The 16,244-nt window shown below is 39.2% G+C and overlaps 1 long non-coding RNA gene across 1 annotated transcript in view; it reads right to left on the reverse strand.

Moving 5' to 3' along the window:
* Positions 1 to 6,682: 6,682 nt before the first annotated feature.
* Positions 6,683 to 16,244, reverse strand: part of LOC113415600 (uncharacterized) — a 23,134-nt gene continuing 13,572 nt past the window's right edge. Inside the window, exons 3-9 of the long non-coding RNA XR_015750812.1 lie at positions 14,087 to 14,219; positions 12,295 to 12,405; positions 9,539 to 9,608; positions 8,574 to 8,981; positions 7,917 to 8,069; positions 7,479 to 7,680; positions 6,683 to 7,274 (exon numbers count right to left, since the gene is read on the reverse strand). This is a non-coding gene — a long non-coding RNA (uncharacterized LOC113415600). The remainder of the gene's footprint in view (positions 7,275 to 7,478; positions 7,681 to 7,916; positions 8,070 to 8,573; positions 8,982 to 9,538; positions 9,609 to 12,294; positions 12,406 to 14,086; positions 14,220 to 16,244) is intronic.

The following is a 16,244-nucleotide window of genomic DNA, read 5'->3' on the forward strand; positions in this document are numbered from 1 at the left end:
CAGGGCAACCAAAGAAGACGCAGCTAATCAGCCGGGACTCAATGGGAGGCAGAGAATAGATGGGGGTGGAGCCAGTCAGAGGTGGTATTTGCCGTTTCTCTGAACTACTCAAAATTTCTGCTACCAGTTCTCCAGAACTAGTCAGAACCTGCTGAACACCACCTCTGATCCAATCCCACACAAAAAGATAAACCCATGAATAAATCCTGGTATGGCCACCAAGTTTTTCCCTTGAAAGCTGTCGGAGAACCTTTGGTGATTATAATTCCATACCTAGGTGGCCTCCAAAGGCTTGTAGGTTGAGCAGATATCTCTCCTCAAGAGGGTTGCTTGAAGGCTAAATATTTCAGGGAAGGGAACACAGAGGAATTTGTCCCTGTTTGTTTGTTTTCTTAATTATCAAGAAAATGTTGAGGCCCTTAAGTGTCCTAGAGTGACAATGTTTACATCCCAGCAGCCATTTCTAACATTTTCCTTCAGAGACAGATGTTACAGATAAGCACCTGCAATTATGGATTTGTCTTCCTTAAAAAGAGAGAGAGAGAGGTGGGAAAGGGAAAAAAGGCCATAGATCGCTTCTAGATGTAGCTGGCAGGTGTTTATTTTATTATAATATATAGTATAGGGCTACATGTCAGGTTTCCAAGGGATGAACCCCATTCAAAAAGAAATAAGCAAAGACTTCCAAAAAAGGAATATATGATTATAATATAGTGCTAAGTAAAATGGCTACATATATGTCGATTTCAGGCTCAACACACAGCTCATTAAGCAGAGGGACAGTCAGTAAACTCATGATCTGATTGTGTTCTTTTTCTCAGTTGTGTGTCTCTGTGTGTTCTCACTGGAATGCAATTGCCTTGAAGCCATATTAAAAGATGCTTTCATGTAGGGTGCTTTCATTCACAGAGAAGAGAGGGGTCAACCTATTCTCCAAAGCATTGGAGGCAGGGGTGGGATTCTATTGGTTTGCACCTATTCGCTAGAACCGGTTGTTACCATTCTAAGCAGTTCAGAGAACTGGTTGTTAGAAGAAATTACTGGCCTAATCCTGTAAGGAAGGTAGGAAGGAAACATTCTGGTGTTGCTTATAGAAACTGCCTCTCCGTTAACCCTTATTACATTCTTGGCAGGACTAGACTTCCTGTCTCTGGAACTTCTCTGGAGTTTTTCCTCCCCTCCTTTGCTGGTACTTTGCTTGTGTGGAGTGACCATCCAAAGTTACAATGGCACTGAAAAAAGTGACCTATGACCATTTTTCACACTTACAACTGTTGCAGCATCCCCACAGTCATGAGAGGCCAGGTGAGGAGATGCGTGCCTCGATGTGAGTGATATTGAGTTGGCCATGCCCATCCAATAACATGACCACCAAGCTATGCCCACCAACTAAGCCACATCCACAGAACCGGTTGTTTAAAAAATTGAATCCCACCCTTGACCGGAGGGCAGGACAAGAAGCAAGGAATGGAAATTAATCAAAGAAAATTTCCTAACCATGAGAACAAGTAATCAGTGGATCGGCTTGCCATCAGAAGTTGTGGGTGCTCCATCACTGGAAGTGTTTAAGAAGACATTGGATAGCCACTTGTCTGAAATGATATAGGGTCAATCAATTAGAATAGAGTTGGAAGGGACCTTGGAGATCTTCTAGCCCAGGGGTGTCAAACTTGTGACCCACGGGCCGAATGCATTACGTGCTGGCCATGCTACCGGTTCTCCAGAACTGGTCAGAACCTGCTGAATATCACCTCTGGTCTGTTCCATGTTGAAAAGTCATGATGGTTGCAGATTGGACAAGTTTTTAAAAAGAAACCAAAACAAAACACCTCTTCCCAATTCAGGGCATTAATTAGCTGTTCGCCTCGTCTGGCAAGCAAACTTTTCCAGACCCACAAAACTAAAAAAAAAAAAAGTGCCTCTAACTGAATAAAAGAGCTGTGTTTCCTGGCTAATATTTGTACAAGTTGGTTCTTGCCCTCAAAATACATAGTCATTTGAATGGTTTTTTTTCTAGGTATTCTTTGACACCCTTCTGGTAGCATTTCTTTTGTCAATCATGAATTGCTGTTTAAGTTGTCATTGGTAACTAAATGATTGGAATTCAATTAGGATACCTGGTTAATTAAATGAAAATACAGACCTCTTAGGAATGGGGTGAGGTCAACGGTAGACAGTTTAAGGTTAAAGTTTTCTGGGTTTGAGGATGTAACAACAAAGCCAGGTAGTGAGTTCCAGGCATTGACCACTCTGTGGCTGAAGTCATATTTTCTGCAATTGAGTTTGGAGCGGTTTACTTTGAGTTTGTATCAGTTGTTTGTCCGTGTGTTATTGTGGTTGAAGCTGAAGAAGTCATTGATAGGTAGGACATTGTAGCAGACAAGTTTGTGTACTAAGCTTAGGTCAGATCATAGGCAGCATAGTTCTAAGTTATCCAGGTCCAAAATTTCATACCTGGTGGTATAAGGTAATCTATTGCGAGGAGTGGAGTACTCTTCTCATGAAATACCTCTGGATTCGTTCATATATCATGTGAAGTTTTCCCGTGGTCATCTTTAAGCACACAGTTCCTTTCTTCATTGTTGTCTTCTTTCTCTCTCTCTTTCTCTCTTTTTTTAACTTCCAGTTGGAATGAAGGAGGCTAATTAATTTCAGACCATACTTGATGAAGTCAGCACCATAGGAAGGGCTGTGTGCAAGACATGGCTGATTTCTTTCAGCTGAGAGTGATGAATTAAAGATGAAGCTTTGCTTTCACAACTCTAATTTAGAATGCATATATATATATAGCAAATAATGCTTATATCCTCCATAACAAAGAAAAACTTGTTCTGCTGAGCTCCCATCATTTGTTAAGCTCTGAAAAAAATCTTTGATTCTTCTTGGCAACTCATCTGTGAATGGGCGAAACAGATCAAAAAATACACAATTTTTTTTCCCTGCATGTTTTGCATAAGTGTGTGTTTGTATGCACGCATGCATGTTTGATTATATATTGCTTTAACTCAGGGCCTCTTGCTAAGGCCTATTAAATATTGTTTAAGGGTGCATATGTGGCAATTTAAAGATGGTGTCTTAAAAATGTGAATTGCTAAATGATAAATTAAATAAATGATAAAAGACAGGATTGGCTGATCCCTAGACAAAACTGGGGTAAAAAAAATTATTTGTACATAGATTGTGCATTTTTTTTCAACCAACTTTCAGAAGACAAGAGGAAAGTTGGAGAAACAGAGTAATTCATTCTATAACAACAATGTATTGTTTGGGTGGGATTTTATGTGACATCACCGTCCAAAATTCTTCAGCCTGGATTTTCACATTTCCTAATTCTATCCTGATGGTCTCACCTTGATGAACTCACCAAGAACAATTTTAAAAAATGTCTCCTTATACCTGGAGACAACCCATAGGAATATCTAACCTTGCAGACTATGTGACATACTTTGAATCCTGCCAAGAATGTAATAAGGATTAATGGAGAGGCAGTTTCTGTAAGCAACACCAGAATGTTTCCTTCCTGCCTTCCTTACGGGATTAGGCCAGTAATTTCTTCTAACAAGTGGTTCTCCAAACTGCTTAGAATGTTAACAACCGGTTCTAGCGAATAGGGGCGAACTGGTAGAATCTTACCCCTGACTTATATTATAAGCAATGTGCATAATCTGAATGCAGCATTCATTTCATATATAAGCTGCTTCAAGGTAGACGCATGGCTTCTACCCGTGAGAGTTGGGGATTCAATCCCCTCACCAGGGAAGCCCGCTGAATGTCTGGAGGCATCTCACTAGCTTTCAACCCAGCTTTGCTCACAAGTTTTATTTATTATTCTCAGCATAAAAGTAGAGAAAAGGAATACAACACACACCATGTTGAGCTACTGGAAGAGAGGCATGACAGAAATGGAATAAATGAATAAAGCATTGGTCTTGATTTAGAAGATCTTAAGCAATATAGGTCCCCAGTTATGTCTTCATATGCTTTGCTATCTGTAATTGTAGTAACAGGGGTTGGCAATATGTATGATTGTAGTTCCTTATGTCATAGCTTTTCAGAGGTTTGTACGTGTTTGAAACTGTGGTCTGAGCTAAGCTATTCATCTATCAATAGTTCTTTGGGCCCAGTTCAAAAAAGACCCTATATATTTCCATAAATAAAGACATTTACTAAATAAATAAACCCTTTTAAAGTCTCAGGATCTTGATTTTGAAGTGAAGTCCACCATCACTTCTTCGCTACCCTTGTTAATGGAAATTTGAACACAATCTAGTGTACTTTGGCTGAAGATGGTTATAATTCTTCAAGCAACCAGAAGCTGCAAAGCTCAAGTCTCCAAACTAGGGAAAAGATCGTAAAGTCAAGATTTTAATTTCATACTTAGAAATGTGAGCCTGAGTAGGATTTCAGATGTCTTACTTTAATGTCACAATGGAAACTTGCACTGTATATTGAAGGAAATACTTGTCAATGCATTTATACTGTATATTCAGGGATAAGGCAGAAGTGATTGACCCACACGAATCAATCAATGTTTACCAAAATCTGCCTTATAATTTTCTGAGTGTTCTTTTCTTGAAAAAAACAGATTCTGTTTTTCAATCATCTTCTCGGAATTCTGGAGAATTTCTTTTTAATCATTCTTGGTAGTATTATCTTGAACTTATCTTATTCTCAGCTGTGATAGAATTGTCTATGGAGATCCAGGTCATGGTTATTGATGTTTTTTTTCCAAAAGGCAACTGGACTTTTTTGTGTTGTTGTTGTTGTTGTTGTTGTTTTGATAAGGTTTTGCTTCTCATCCAAGAAGTTTCTTCAGTTCTGACAGAATTATTACCGGTGGGATTTTGTGTGACATCACTGTTTAAAATTCTACAGCCTGGATTTTCACATTTCCTATTTCCATCCTGATGTCCTTGATGAACTCACCAAGAACAATAAAAAAATTGTCCTTATACCTGGAGACAACCCAGAGGAATATTTAACCTTGCAAACCATGTGACAGATTTTGAATCTTTTTCACATCAAAGAATCCCAGGTTCTTTTTTGGACTGCAAAAACTATGATCCAGAGCTGAGCTGGTTTATGATGCTAAGAATAAATAGTCCAATGATATCTGGAGAAGTGAAGTTGCATCTGGAGAATGAGGAAGTACACAGAAAGTAAATGAATGCTGGCCTGTAAAATAGCAGATTTTAGAGATATTGCGTCTTGTTCTATAAATTGAATCTGAGATACCTCAAAACATATACAATGGTTGAGTTTGCATAAATACTAAGGCCTACTTTTACTCAACCATGATTTATCTTTAATGGCTTTCCTCACACACTAAATGATAAAACATGATTTCATGCCAGTGAATTCTGCTGTGAAGTCTTGTTGGGGTGTGGAGGTGAAAGAAGAAAATATTATTCCATTATTCCACTACTATTCTGAGTTAATCATATTGTTCTGACATTTTCAACTGGTGTGTCTACACAGCTGCCTAGCTTTTGTATCTCAGAAGTCCTCGTTTGAAGAAATCTGTTTTGAATTATGGCTGATTTACACACGAAATCAATCATTGATCCATTGATTGCTTCTGAAATTATTTTGATTCTTTAATAATACACTTTTCGTCCCCTACCTTCAGACTCTGATTAAAACCAGGCAAAGCCCATGGGGGGGGGGGATTCCTTGGGACAGGAAAGGACAAATAAGATCCCAGCTTTTTCTTATTGAGGTGCCATTAGAGCATATAAATCTAGTCAAGGTTGTGATAAATGCAGATTGATGCATTATGCTAGCCAAATGGAGTTTATGGATTGTGTCTCGTGATTCACAGTTCTCTGAGGTTGTGCTTCTGAACTAGATTCTTGCTATAGTTTGGAAGACAGAATTCTGAATGAAGCATTGTTATTCCTCTTCCAGATGTAATCCTTGGCCCTATCAAGAGACAATTCTTTGAGGAAAAGATGGGCAGTCTCTATATATTTTTTAAATAAATAAAATGATTTACGGTTCCCTTTTAAGGGGACCCAAAAAATGTATCAGTGAGTTCATTCCATCACACAAAAACAGTGAGGAAGGACTTCTGATTCTAGGTCCTAATATGTGGTATAGTTTGGAAGGACCGTCCATAAACAAAGAAAAACAAACCAGGTACAGATGGATACATTTAGCTGAAGAAATTCAGGGCCAAATGTCAAGCTATTAGGTGCATTAAACCAGCCAGATGTCTAGAGAAATACTAGCCAATTTTCAGTGCGTTTGCTAGACCTGGTCCCTGAAGCACTTAGTTGTTTGTTTTGAACATTGGATCCCCACATCTTGATTCAATATGAATACATTCACCAATTTAGCATTTTAAAGAAAGTTTAGAACCAGTCAAGGGTAGGCCACCTGGTGTCCTCCAGATGCTGTAGATTTTAACTTACGGCCATAGCAAACAATGGGGAAGGACTGTATCTAATCCAAACATCTGAAAAACACCAGGATATCTGAAGAATAACTTTGTGGGCATTAAGAAACTGGTCTCAATTCAAGTATGCCATTCAATTTATCTAGTTAAGCTATGGACTGGCCATGGTTCTACCACAAGCACTGGAAATCTGCAGTCACAGGACAGCGTGTAGTTTCTAAACTCATGTTCTGTAGCCTTCAGGGTCCCTTTAACCATAAATGCTGAAAACATGCCTTGTTGAGATGGGAAACAAAAGAAAATTGTAATATAAGTAGTAAAATAAAGCGAAGCACAGGTAAATAAAAAAGAAACACTTTAACATAACCTGAAGAACCTGCCCTACCACATATGTGATGTGATTCCATTGCTACAAAATATTCAATATTTCCCTATTGAAACTTGTAGTCCACAACCCTTTTCCTGCACTAATTGAGAGAGTCTGAAGATTGAATCTGGGACTCGGAGCTTCATATGCTCCAAGCGACCAGAGTTTTGACCAGGTTTGACCAGAGCTGTGACCAGGTTTTCCCAGTCTGATGCCTCCTAGATATACACTTGGGAGGTTTGAAAGTTTGGAGGTGACTATTGTAGCCTATAGACATCCAAAGAATGTCATACTGGAGATCCAGCATGCGTTATGGTGAAGATATCAGACTAGGCAAAAGAAGACTCAGATTCTAAGTCCTCCTTTAGCTCCGATATCATCTGGGTGACTTGTGGCCAGTCTCTTCTTCTCAGTTAATGGTGAGTAGTTGAGAAGGTGCTTGAATAGAAGTTTCCAACATCTAAACACTCTTTTTCTCTCTTCTTCATGTTAAAATTTGAAATAATAAACCTGAAATTCCACAAAATTTCAGAAGTTAATATTAGGCAACATTAACTCCTAATTCTTAAATGTATGCCATCATGGATCATTCTCCTTCATCAACTTTGTTTATGACCTTCCCCCTGCCCCAAATAACTAGTGTTATACAGTGGCTTTCATCTGAAGGTTTATATTTAAGACCATCTGATGGAATTGCCCATTTGAACCCCAGACCTTCACTGATTGAGTTGATTTGCTGAGTTAGATCAGGGGCCTTCAAATCCTTCTTGCCGATTTCAATAGCCTTTTGAAACAAATGGTTGTGAATCCATTTATTCAGATGAGGTCTGATCTGATTGTCGCATCTGTTCAGCAGATTTATTTTGGGATTCCCTTCAGCAAGGCAAAAGGGAGTTCCAAAATTCCAACGATGTATCTAAAGAAGTCAAAAGCACCTCATGAGTACAGTTTGCCCACTCCTGCTCTGGACCTTAGAATTAAATTAATTGGCGGTAGAGACAGGGCAGAGAAGATGATTCTTTCTTCAAGCTAATTGTCACTTGCTTGGGTGTCTTTAAGAAGATATTTAGACAAATTAACAGAGATTAGGCATATTAACAACTAATGGCCATGTCAGTTAAATTTCTAGCTTCAGAGATAGAAATCATATACCTTTTGATATCTACTTTGATATCTACTGGGCAAGTCAATGTGTAAGGTTTCATTCCCAACGATAGTCTGCTGAAAAACATCTGGATTAGAAACTGAAGGCTGGTCTTGGTGAATTTTTATTCTTTTCCCCAAAAAACATTATCTTAGCTAGTTCTCTGAAAAGGAAGGAAAGGCCATTGGAACATGTACAGAGGTTTTTCATCATTGTGCTAAGAGACAAATATGGTTTTGCCCATGGCACATCATCTCCCAGATATTCTTTTTCAGAATAACAGAGTTGGAAGGGACCTTAGAGGTCTTCTAATCCAGCCCCCTACCCAAACAGGAAACCCTATACCATTTCAAACAAGTGACTGTCCAATCTCTTCCTAAAATCCTTCAGTGATGGGAGTACCCACAACTTCTGAAGTGAAGCCATTCCACTGGTTAATTGTTCTCACTGTCAGGAAATTTCTCCCTATTTCTAGGTTGTTGGGTTTTCTTCTTCATTAGCTTTTTTTCTTCATCCCTTTGCTTCTTAGGCCACGGAAAAGCATGATTCTGTCCTCAGCTTAAAAGCACTTCCCTTTCGCTCATGCTTAAGGGAGAGAAAGTATGGTTGCATGCCATGGTTTTATTGATTAAAAAAAAAGACTTAAGCCAAAACATGCACATTACCTTTTTTAAAAAGGTGGGGGGGGGGAGAAGAAAAAAGAGGAGGAGAATTTCTGATTGCAGATAAGCGCTCAATTTGATTTAGTGTCGAATGATTGTGATGGGGTTGATAACTCGGCATTCATCAGTAATTCATCTTCTCTTGGTAGAAATTTACCGGCAAAGCCAGAGCTTTCCCATCCCTGACAAGTCCTATTAATCTTCTTCAGACACATTTCAATAGGTGTCTCCATCTCAGCCCTTCATCTAAACACTCTGAGTGTTGCCAGAGACTGGGAGATGCCTTTATTTCAGATTCCACAAGGAGGGAAGAGGAGATTTTCTTAGGGTGGGGGGAGATGGAGGGTTTTTTTCAATCCTCCCTGTCCATGGAGTCTTTTATCATTCCTGGATAACTTTCTTTAACCCAACCTGGAAAGGAAAACATTCCTTTTTTTGAAAGAGCAACCCATTGAGCTATATCAGCTTTCTGTAACCAGCCACCCCTCAATGCTTGGGATTCTACCCCTTGCCATACCCAACTTACACATATTAAGTAGCCATGGAGTAATAACTGCTTTCTTTTGTGTGTTACCCTAACGAAGCAAGTTGAGAAATGTTGTGCTCTTTAGGAATAATTGGATGCAACCCACACAGTTTAGTCAACTTTAGTCTAAAGTTTAGTCAAATAACAATCTTGAGATGAAATGCACTGTATCTCCCAGCCTTCTCATCCAAGTTAATACACTGGCTGGGCTGATAGTATATGTAGTTTAGCACAGTGATCCCCAACCTTTCTTCCCCTGGTTTAGCACATTTAGAAGGTGTCAAAAGAGTGATAGGAAAAGTTGAGCTGGACTGTGTCGTTTAAGAAAGCCATCAATGCTTGATTTGAAATCTCTCTTTAGAAAATAACTATCTTGTTCACTAAGACTAAGCCATACAATTTTCATCCTCTCCATCATGAAAAGGAGACCATACTGGCTTACCTGGTGGAAGTACAGGATAATCCTTGACTTATGAAACTTTTCTTAGTGACCCTTCAAAGTTTCAACATCCCTGAAAAAAAGCGACTTATCATCATTTTCACACTTAAGACCATTGCAGCATTCCTCTGATCAAACTTCAGATGTTTGACAACTGATTCATATTTATGACAGTTGTAGTATCCCGGAGTCACATGATCAACTTTTGAGACCTTCTGGCAAGCAAATCCAATGGGGAAACCAGATTCACTTAACAACCATGTTACAAAGTTAACGACTTACCACCATGGCAAAAGAAAGACCATAAAATGAGGCCAATGGTCTCGTTTAGCAATAGACATTTTTGGGCTCAATTGTAGTTATGACTCAAGGACTCCCTGTATGTGTGTGTGTGTGTGTGTGTGTGTGTGTGTGTGTGTGTGTGTGTGTGTGTATCATATATATATATATCATATATACATATACATACATACATACATACATACATATATATATATACATATATACATACATACATACATATATGTGTGTGTGTGTGTATGTATGTATATATGATATATGTGTGTGTGTGTGTATGTATGTATGTATGTGTATGTATATGTATATGTATATATGATTAATGTCTTAAAATTTGTTTCCTTAATACGGAGTTAATAACGAAAGAAATATAAGCAGGGTCCTGTTAGGTGTGACTCCCTGTCCCATTTAATCCAGCGGTCTGTCTTCAGAGTGGCCAAACAACTGTTCTCAGTAAGCTCACTTTATCTCTGTGTGAAATAGGGAAGGGCTTGCCTGAGATGTTTTCTCACATTACCCTTTTTATCTGACTGTTGCTTTGGTAGCAGCTCTTCGTCCTGTCCTTCAAGGCTCTTCCCTATGCCCTCTACATTAAACCCCATCTTAGACATTTTCTACCATTCCTGTAGAAGATGACCAAGCTGAACCCGAGGGAGGAGTCAAGTACATCATTAGTCTTGAATCCATTTATTCCCACAAGAGATTTCAGTCCAGCCTACCTTGAATTCCATTGACTCTTATCTACCACCACTCTCTTCACTGGATTTTCATTTGAAAATGGGAAAAAATGCCTTTTTTAAAAAAAAAATGATCCAGAATTGTGGTCAGGGAAATATTCAGCAGGAAGACAGCTATGTGAAGACAGCAAACACCATTGAATAACTTGTGGGTGACCTCCTCTACTACCATGGTGTTTGATGGTGTAGTGGTTAAAATGTAGTATTGCAGTCTAATTCTGCCCACTGCCAACAGTTCGATTCTCACCAGGCTCAAGACTGACTCAGCCTTCCATCCTTCTGAGGTCGTTAAAATGAGGAGCCAGATTGTTAGGGGCAATATGCTGACCCTGTAAACTGTTCAGAGAGAGTTGTCTATTACTATTGCTATAAATAGCAAGCCATTCCATTATAAGAACTCACCACCAAAGCTGCAGTGATCTCTCTCACACAAACAAATATACACACACATACATACATACACCTCCCCCCAAGATTATCAAAACTGGATTTGAAACATAATCCTGAACCGTTCAATTAAACTGTATGTTTCAACTTTTAACTTGTAAAGTTTGCAAACAGGATGACCCAAAATAAACTTGATCCATCCAGATTTAGCCCAATTCTCCTGTCCAAATTCAATTTCCCTTCCTTGGGCCATTCTTGATAAACCTTTGGTGGGAGAGGTAACTTTGAACAAGGTCTGGCACATGCCATGCTTGTGTGTCGTTGGACAATGGCAACAACAGTGTAGAGAAATCAAAACCTTCACTTCCATCTTGATCCATTTTTAACACACATCAGTCCAATGCCATTTGAGACCCAAGGACCAAAATATACCTCCTGGGACCCTCTCTCTCCCCTATCACACATTAGCTACCAAAGCGGGAACAAATATTGCTCTGTGTAATATTTAAAGATGGATTAACTCTGGGATCTCTTGCAGCAGGCAAAGGAGATGGATGCAAAATGAGTATGTGTGTGTGTGTGTTGTGCCAAAGAGCTGTTTGGAATTTAAATTTGATCATGAATAGCTGAAGTACTTGGCTAGCAGAACAGAAATATGGTATTATCCTTCTGAATGAAATCCTCAGATTGGTTTTAATGCATCAGACTTGGCACCTTTGAATCAATTCACAGATTTGATGCATTATTAGCATAAATTCTTTTTTCCCCTAAATTGTTGCAATTCATGCAATCAGTTATTTGAATATACTAGACTTACCATATGGATTTGGGGAGATTCACAGACTCCTAGTGTTTCAGGATAATTTCAATTTGTTATAGAATTTATAGAACTAAGGAGAAATTTCCTGACAGTTAGAACAATTAATCATTGGAACGGCTTGAATCCAGAAGTTGTGGATGCTCCAGCATTATAATTTTTTAAGAAGAGAGTGGACAGTCGCTTATCTGGAATGGATAGAGTTCCTGATTGAGAAGGAGGTTGGAGTAGAATACCTCAAAGGTCCCTGCCAGCTCTGTTATTATGTTATTCTGTTTTGTTATTCTAATGATTACTCAAATATAGACAGGAAAAAATACATAGTGGGGATAAAGTGAAGCAAGTGAAAGCAAGTGAAAGTGAGATGGGCAGCACATACATTGAATTAATATAGTAATAATTTTATAGCTGATCATATTTTTTTCATATGATTATAGCTGATCATATTTTTTGCAGTTTTACCTCCATCCAGAAATTGAAACAAGTAACATCTAAATGCCAGCTGATAAACTGCCACTTACCTAGTTCCCAGGGGTGGGATTCTACAGGCTCACACCTATTCGCTAGAACCGGTTGTTAACATCCTAAGCAGTTCGGAGAACCGGTTGTTAGAAGACATTATTGGCCTAATCCTGTAAGGAAGGCAGGAAGGAAACATTCTGGTGTTGCTTACAGAAACTGCTTCTCCATTAACCCTTATTACATTCTTGGCAGGACTAGACTTTCTGTCTCAGGAACATCTCTGGAGGTTTTTTTTCCCCTCCTTTGCTTGTGTGGAGTGACCATTCAAAGTTACAGTGGCACTGAAGAAAGTGACTTATGACCATTTTTCACACTTATGACTGTTGCAGTATCCCTACAGTCATGAGAGGCCAGGCGAGGAGATGTGTGCCTCGATGTGAGTGATATTGAGTTGGCCACACCCAGCCAATAACATGACCACCAAGCCATGTCCACCCAGTCACATGACCACCAAACCACACCCACCAACTAAGCCACACCCACAGAACCGGTTGTTAAAAATGTGAATCCCACCCCTGCTAGTTCCCTATGGCGAGTCAAACTCACATTCAGGTAACTAAGCAAATAGGCTGTTATTAATAGATGCAGACGATACCATTCCTATGGCAGAAAGTTGAAGAGGAACTAAAGAGCCTCTTGATGCAGGTGAAGGAGGAGAATGCAAAAGTTGGCTTGAAACTTTTGAAACATTAAGAAAATTAAGATCATGGCATCCAGCCTTCTCAATTCCTGGAAAATAGATGGGGAAGAAATGGAGGTAGTGACAGATTTTATTTTCCTGGGCTCCAAGATCACTGCAGATGGGGATTGCAGCCAAGAAATTAAAAGACTCTTGCTCCTGGGGAGGAAAGCTATGGCAAATCTAGACAGCATACTAGCAAATCTAGAAAGCAGAGACATCACCCTGCCAACAAACATGTGTATAGTCATGGCTATGGTTTTCTAAGTTACAATGCATGGTTGTGAAAGTTGGCCCATAAAGAAGGCTGAGCACCAAAGAATTGAGGCCTTTGAACTCTGGTGCTGGAGAAGACTCCTATGAGTCCCTTGGACTGCAAGGCCATTCAACTGGTCAGTCCTAGAGGAGATCAACCCTGACTGCTTTTTAGAAGGCCAGATCCTGAAGAGGAAACTCAAAGACGTTGGTCACCTCATGAGAAGGAAGGACTCACTGGAGAAGAGCCTAATGCTGGGAACAATTGAGGGCAATAGAAGAAGAGGAGGATGGCAGAGAAGGAGGTGGCTGGATGGAGTCCCTGAAGCAGTCGGCGTGAGCTTAAATGGACTCCAGAAGATGGTAGAGGACAGGAAGGCCTGGAGGAACATTGTCCATGGGATCGTAATGGGTCAGACACAACTTCGCAACGAACAGCAACAATAGATGCAGAGATGCCTTCATTCTCCCCACTATTATTTTTCTTTCCTTTCCAGTATCTACATTCCATAAATTGCAGATATAGGAATGTGTTCGCCATGGTTTCTCATTGCACAAGTAATGAAGTGGGTTGTTGTTTTTTTTGTATTTCTGCATTTCTTAGATATTTCTGGCTGGAACGCATGTGGCGTTTCATGCTTCAGTAATGACATTCACAGGTGCATGAGAAAGAGGGAGAAGGGAGAGTTCAAAAGTCCATTTTATAGGCCACATGTCAATGTCCTTTAAGGACCACCCAGGTAGCAGGCAACTCGTTGTGTGTGGGTCAGTGGAATGAATATGTGGAAATCATATGTTCCTTGCCTAATCCGAGATGACATTTAGCCTTGATTCATGGAAACAATTGCAAGCCTTACCTTTGATTTATGGAGATGACCAATGTTCTGCCATCATCTTGAGAAGTTTCTCAGCTGTCCTTCTTTGTCCTGCATCCAGAATGTAGGTGTGTTCATCACTGAGTGCTTCCATCAGAACCACCTTGAGGGATTCCTACAATAAAAAGACGGGGCTTCAATAGAATCCCTCTTGTCTCAACACATTAAATTGAACACATTAAATTAAACTTCGAGTTTATTGTAATTTCTTCTTGTTTTGAGCTGAAAATTTCACCTGCACTTCTCCCCCCCCCTTGTCATTTTATTGCATCAAAGGGAATTTGTTTTTGAAATTTCCTTCAAAGAACATAAAACTAGACAAAATATTGTCAGTGAAATGTGATCTATCTAGCTATATTCCAAATACAAATTAAAAATCATTAAATAAATGAGAGAGAGAGGAGAGAGGGAGGGAGGGAGGGAGGGAGGGAGGGAGGGAGGAAGGAAGGAAGGAAGGAAGGAAGGAAGGAAGGAAGGAAGGAAGGAAGGAAGGAAGAAAGAAAGAAAGAAAGAAAGAAAGAAAGAAAGAAAGAAAGAAAGAAAGAAAGAAAGAAAGAAAGAAAGAAAGAAAGAAAGAATTAATTTTCTTCAAAACACCAGATGACAAAAAATAATGATTGAAAACTAATCAAAGAGAGAAGCAACTTGGAATTAAGGAGAAATTTCCTGTGAGGACAATTAACCAGTGGAACAGCTTGCCTTCAAAAGTTGTGAGAGCTCCAATACTGGAGGTTTTTAAGGACACTAAACAGTCACTTATCTGAAATGGTATAGGTTTTCCTGCTTGAGCAGGGGGATGGACTAGAAGACCTTCAAGGTCCCTTCCAACTCTATTCTATTCATGTTAAATCTAATAAAGTTTAAATGCCTAGAGAAAGAGTAGTGTCTTTATAGGTTTCTTAAATATTGAGTGGCAATTATGCATAAATTGAGAAGGGACTATGCTTCTTATCAGTGGTGGGATTCAAATTTTTTTACTACTGGTTCTGTGGGTGTGGCTTGGTGGGCGTGGCAGGGGAAGGAGACTATAAAATCTCCAGTCAGAGGGGGTATTTGCTGGTTCTCTGAACTACTCAAAATTTCCGCTACCGGTTCTCCAGAACTGGTCAGAACCTGATGAATACCACCTCTGCTTCTTATCCTGAGGACAGCGCAAGAGAAGGGTTAATGTACAGATAGAGCATTAGATATCATTATGAAAAAGCCATCACTTGCAAATCCAGAGACAAGTGAGAATCAAAATATAAACTAGCTCTTTCGGGACCCCATGACCCCATTTAAATCAAATTGAATTTTATTCATTAATCCACCGGCCAACAATGTCCTCATCTTCTTTAGATGCAATTTGATGTGTTCTTATTCAACCTGTTATCAGATACAAGTAGACCTTAACTTACAACCATAACTGAACCCAAAATTTCCATTGCTAAGCAAGGCAGCTGCTGAACTGAGTTTGGCCCCTCTTTATGACCTTTTTGGCTGCAGTTGTTAAATGAATCATTGCAGTTGTTAAGTAAATCTAACTTCCCCTATTGACTTGGCTTGTCAGAAGCTTCTGGGAAGGTAACCAATGGTGATCACATGACCCCAGGACTATGTAACCATAATAAATACTTGCCAGTTGCCAAATACCTGATCATGTGACCATGGGAGATGGTCATAATTATGAATAGAATAGAATAGAATAGAATAGAATAGAATAGAATAGAATAGAATAGAATAGAATAGAATAGAATAGAATTCTTTATTGGCCAAGTGTGATTGGACACACAAGGAATTTGTCTTTGGTGCATAAGCTCTCAGAGTACATAAGAAAAAATAAAATATGTTAATCAAGAATCATAAGATACAACATGTAGTGATAGTCATAGGTTACTAATAAGCAATCAAATCATACTAGGTGACTAAATAAAACAATATAAATCATAGAGATACTAGCAACAAGGTTATAGTCATAAGCGGGAGGAGATAGGTAATAAGAAGGATGAGAGGAATAATAGGAATACAGACAGTCTTGGCATTAAATTTTTAGTGTGCAGTGCTACGCATTAATGGTCAAAATCACTTTTAGGGTGACTTAAAAGGCAAGAAGAAAGTGAGGAACCTGTAGCAACCAAGAGGAGAAGTCCGTGAAAAGCAA

The sequence above is a fragment of the Notechis scutatus genome, chromosome 11 (assembly GCF_049901735.1).
Source record: "Notechis scutatus isolate UNSWTSFEM ecotype Mainland chromosome 11, rNotScu1.2, whole genome shotgun sequence".
NCBI lineage: Eukaryota > Metazoa > Chordata > Lepidosauria > Squamata > Elapidae > Notechis > Notechis scutatus.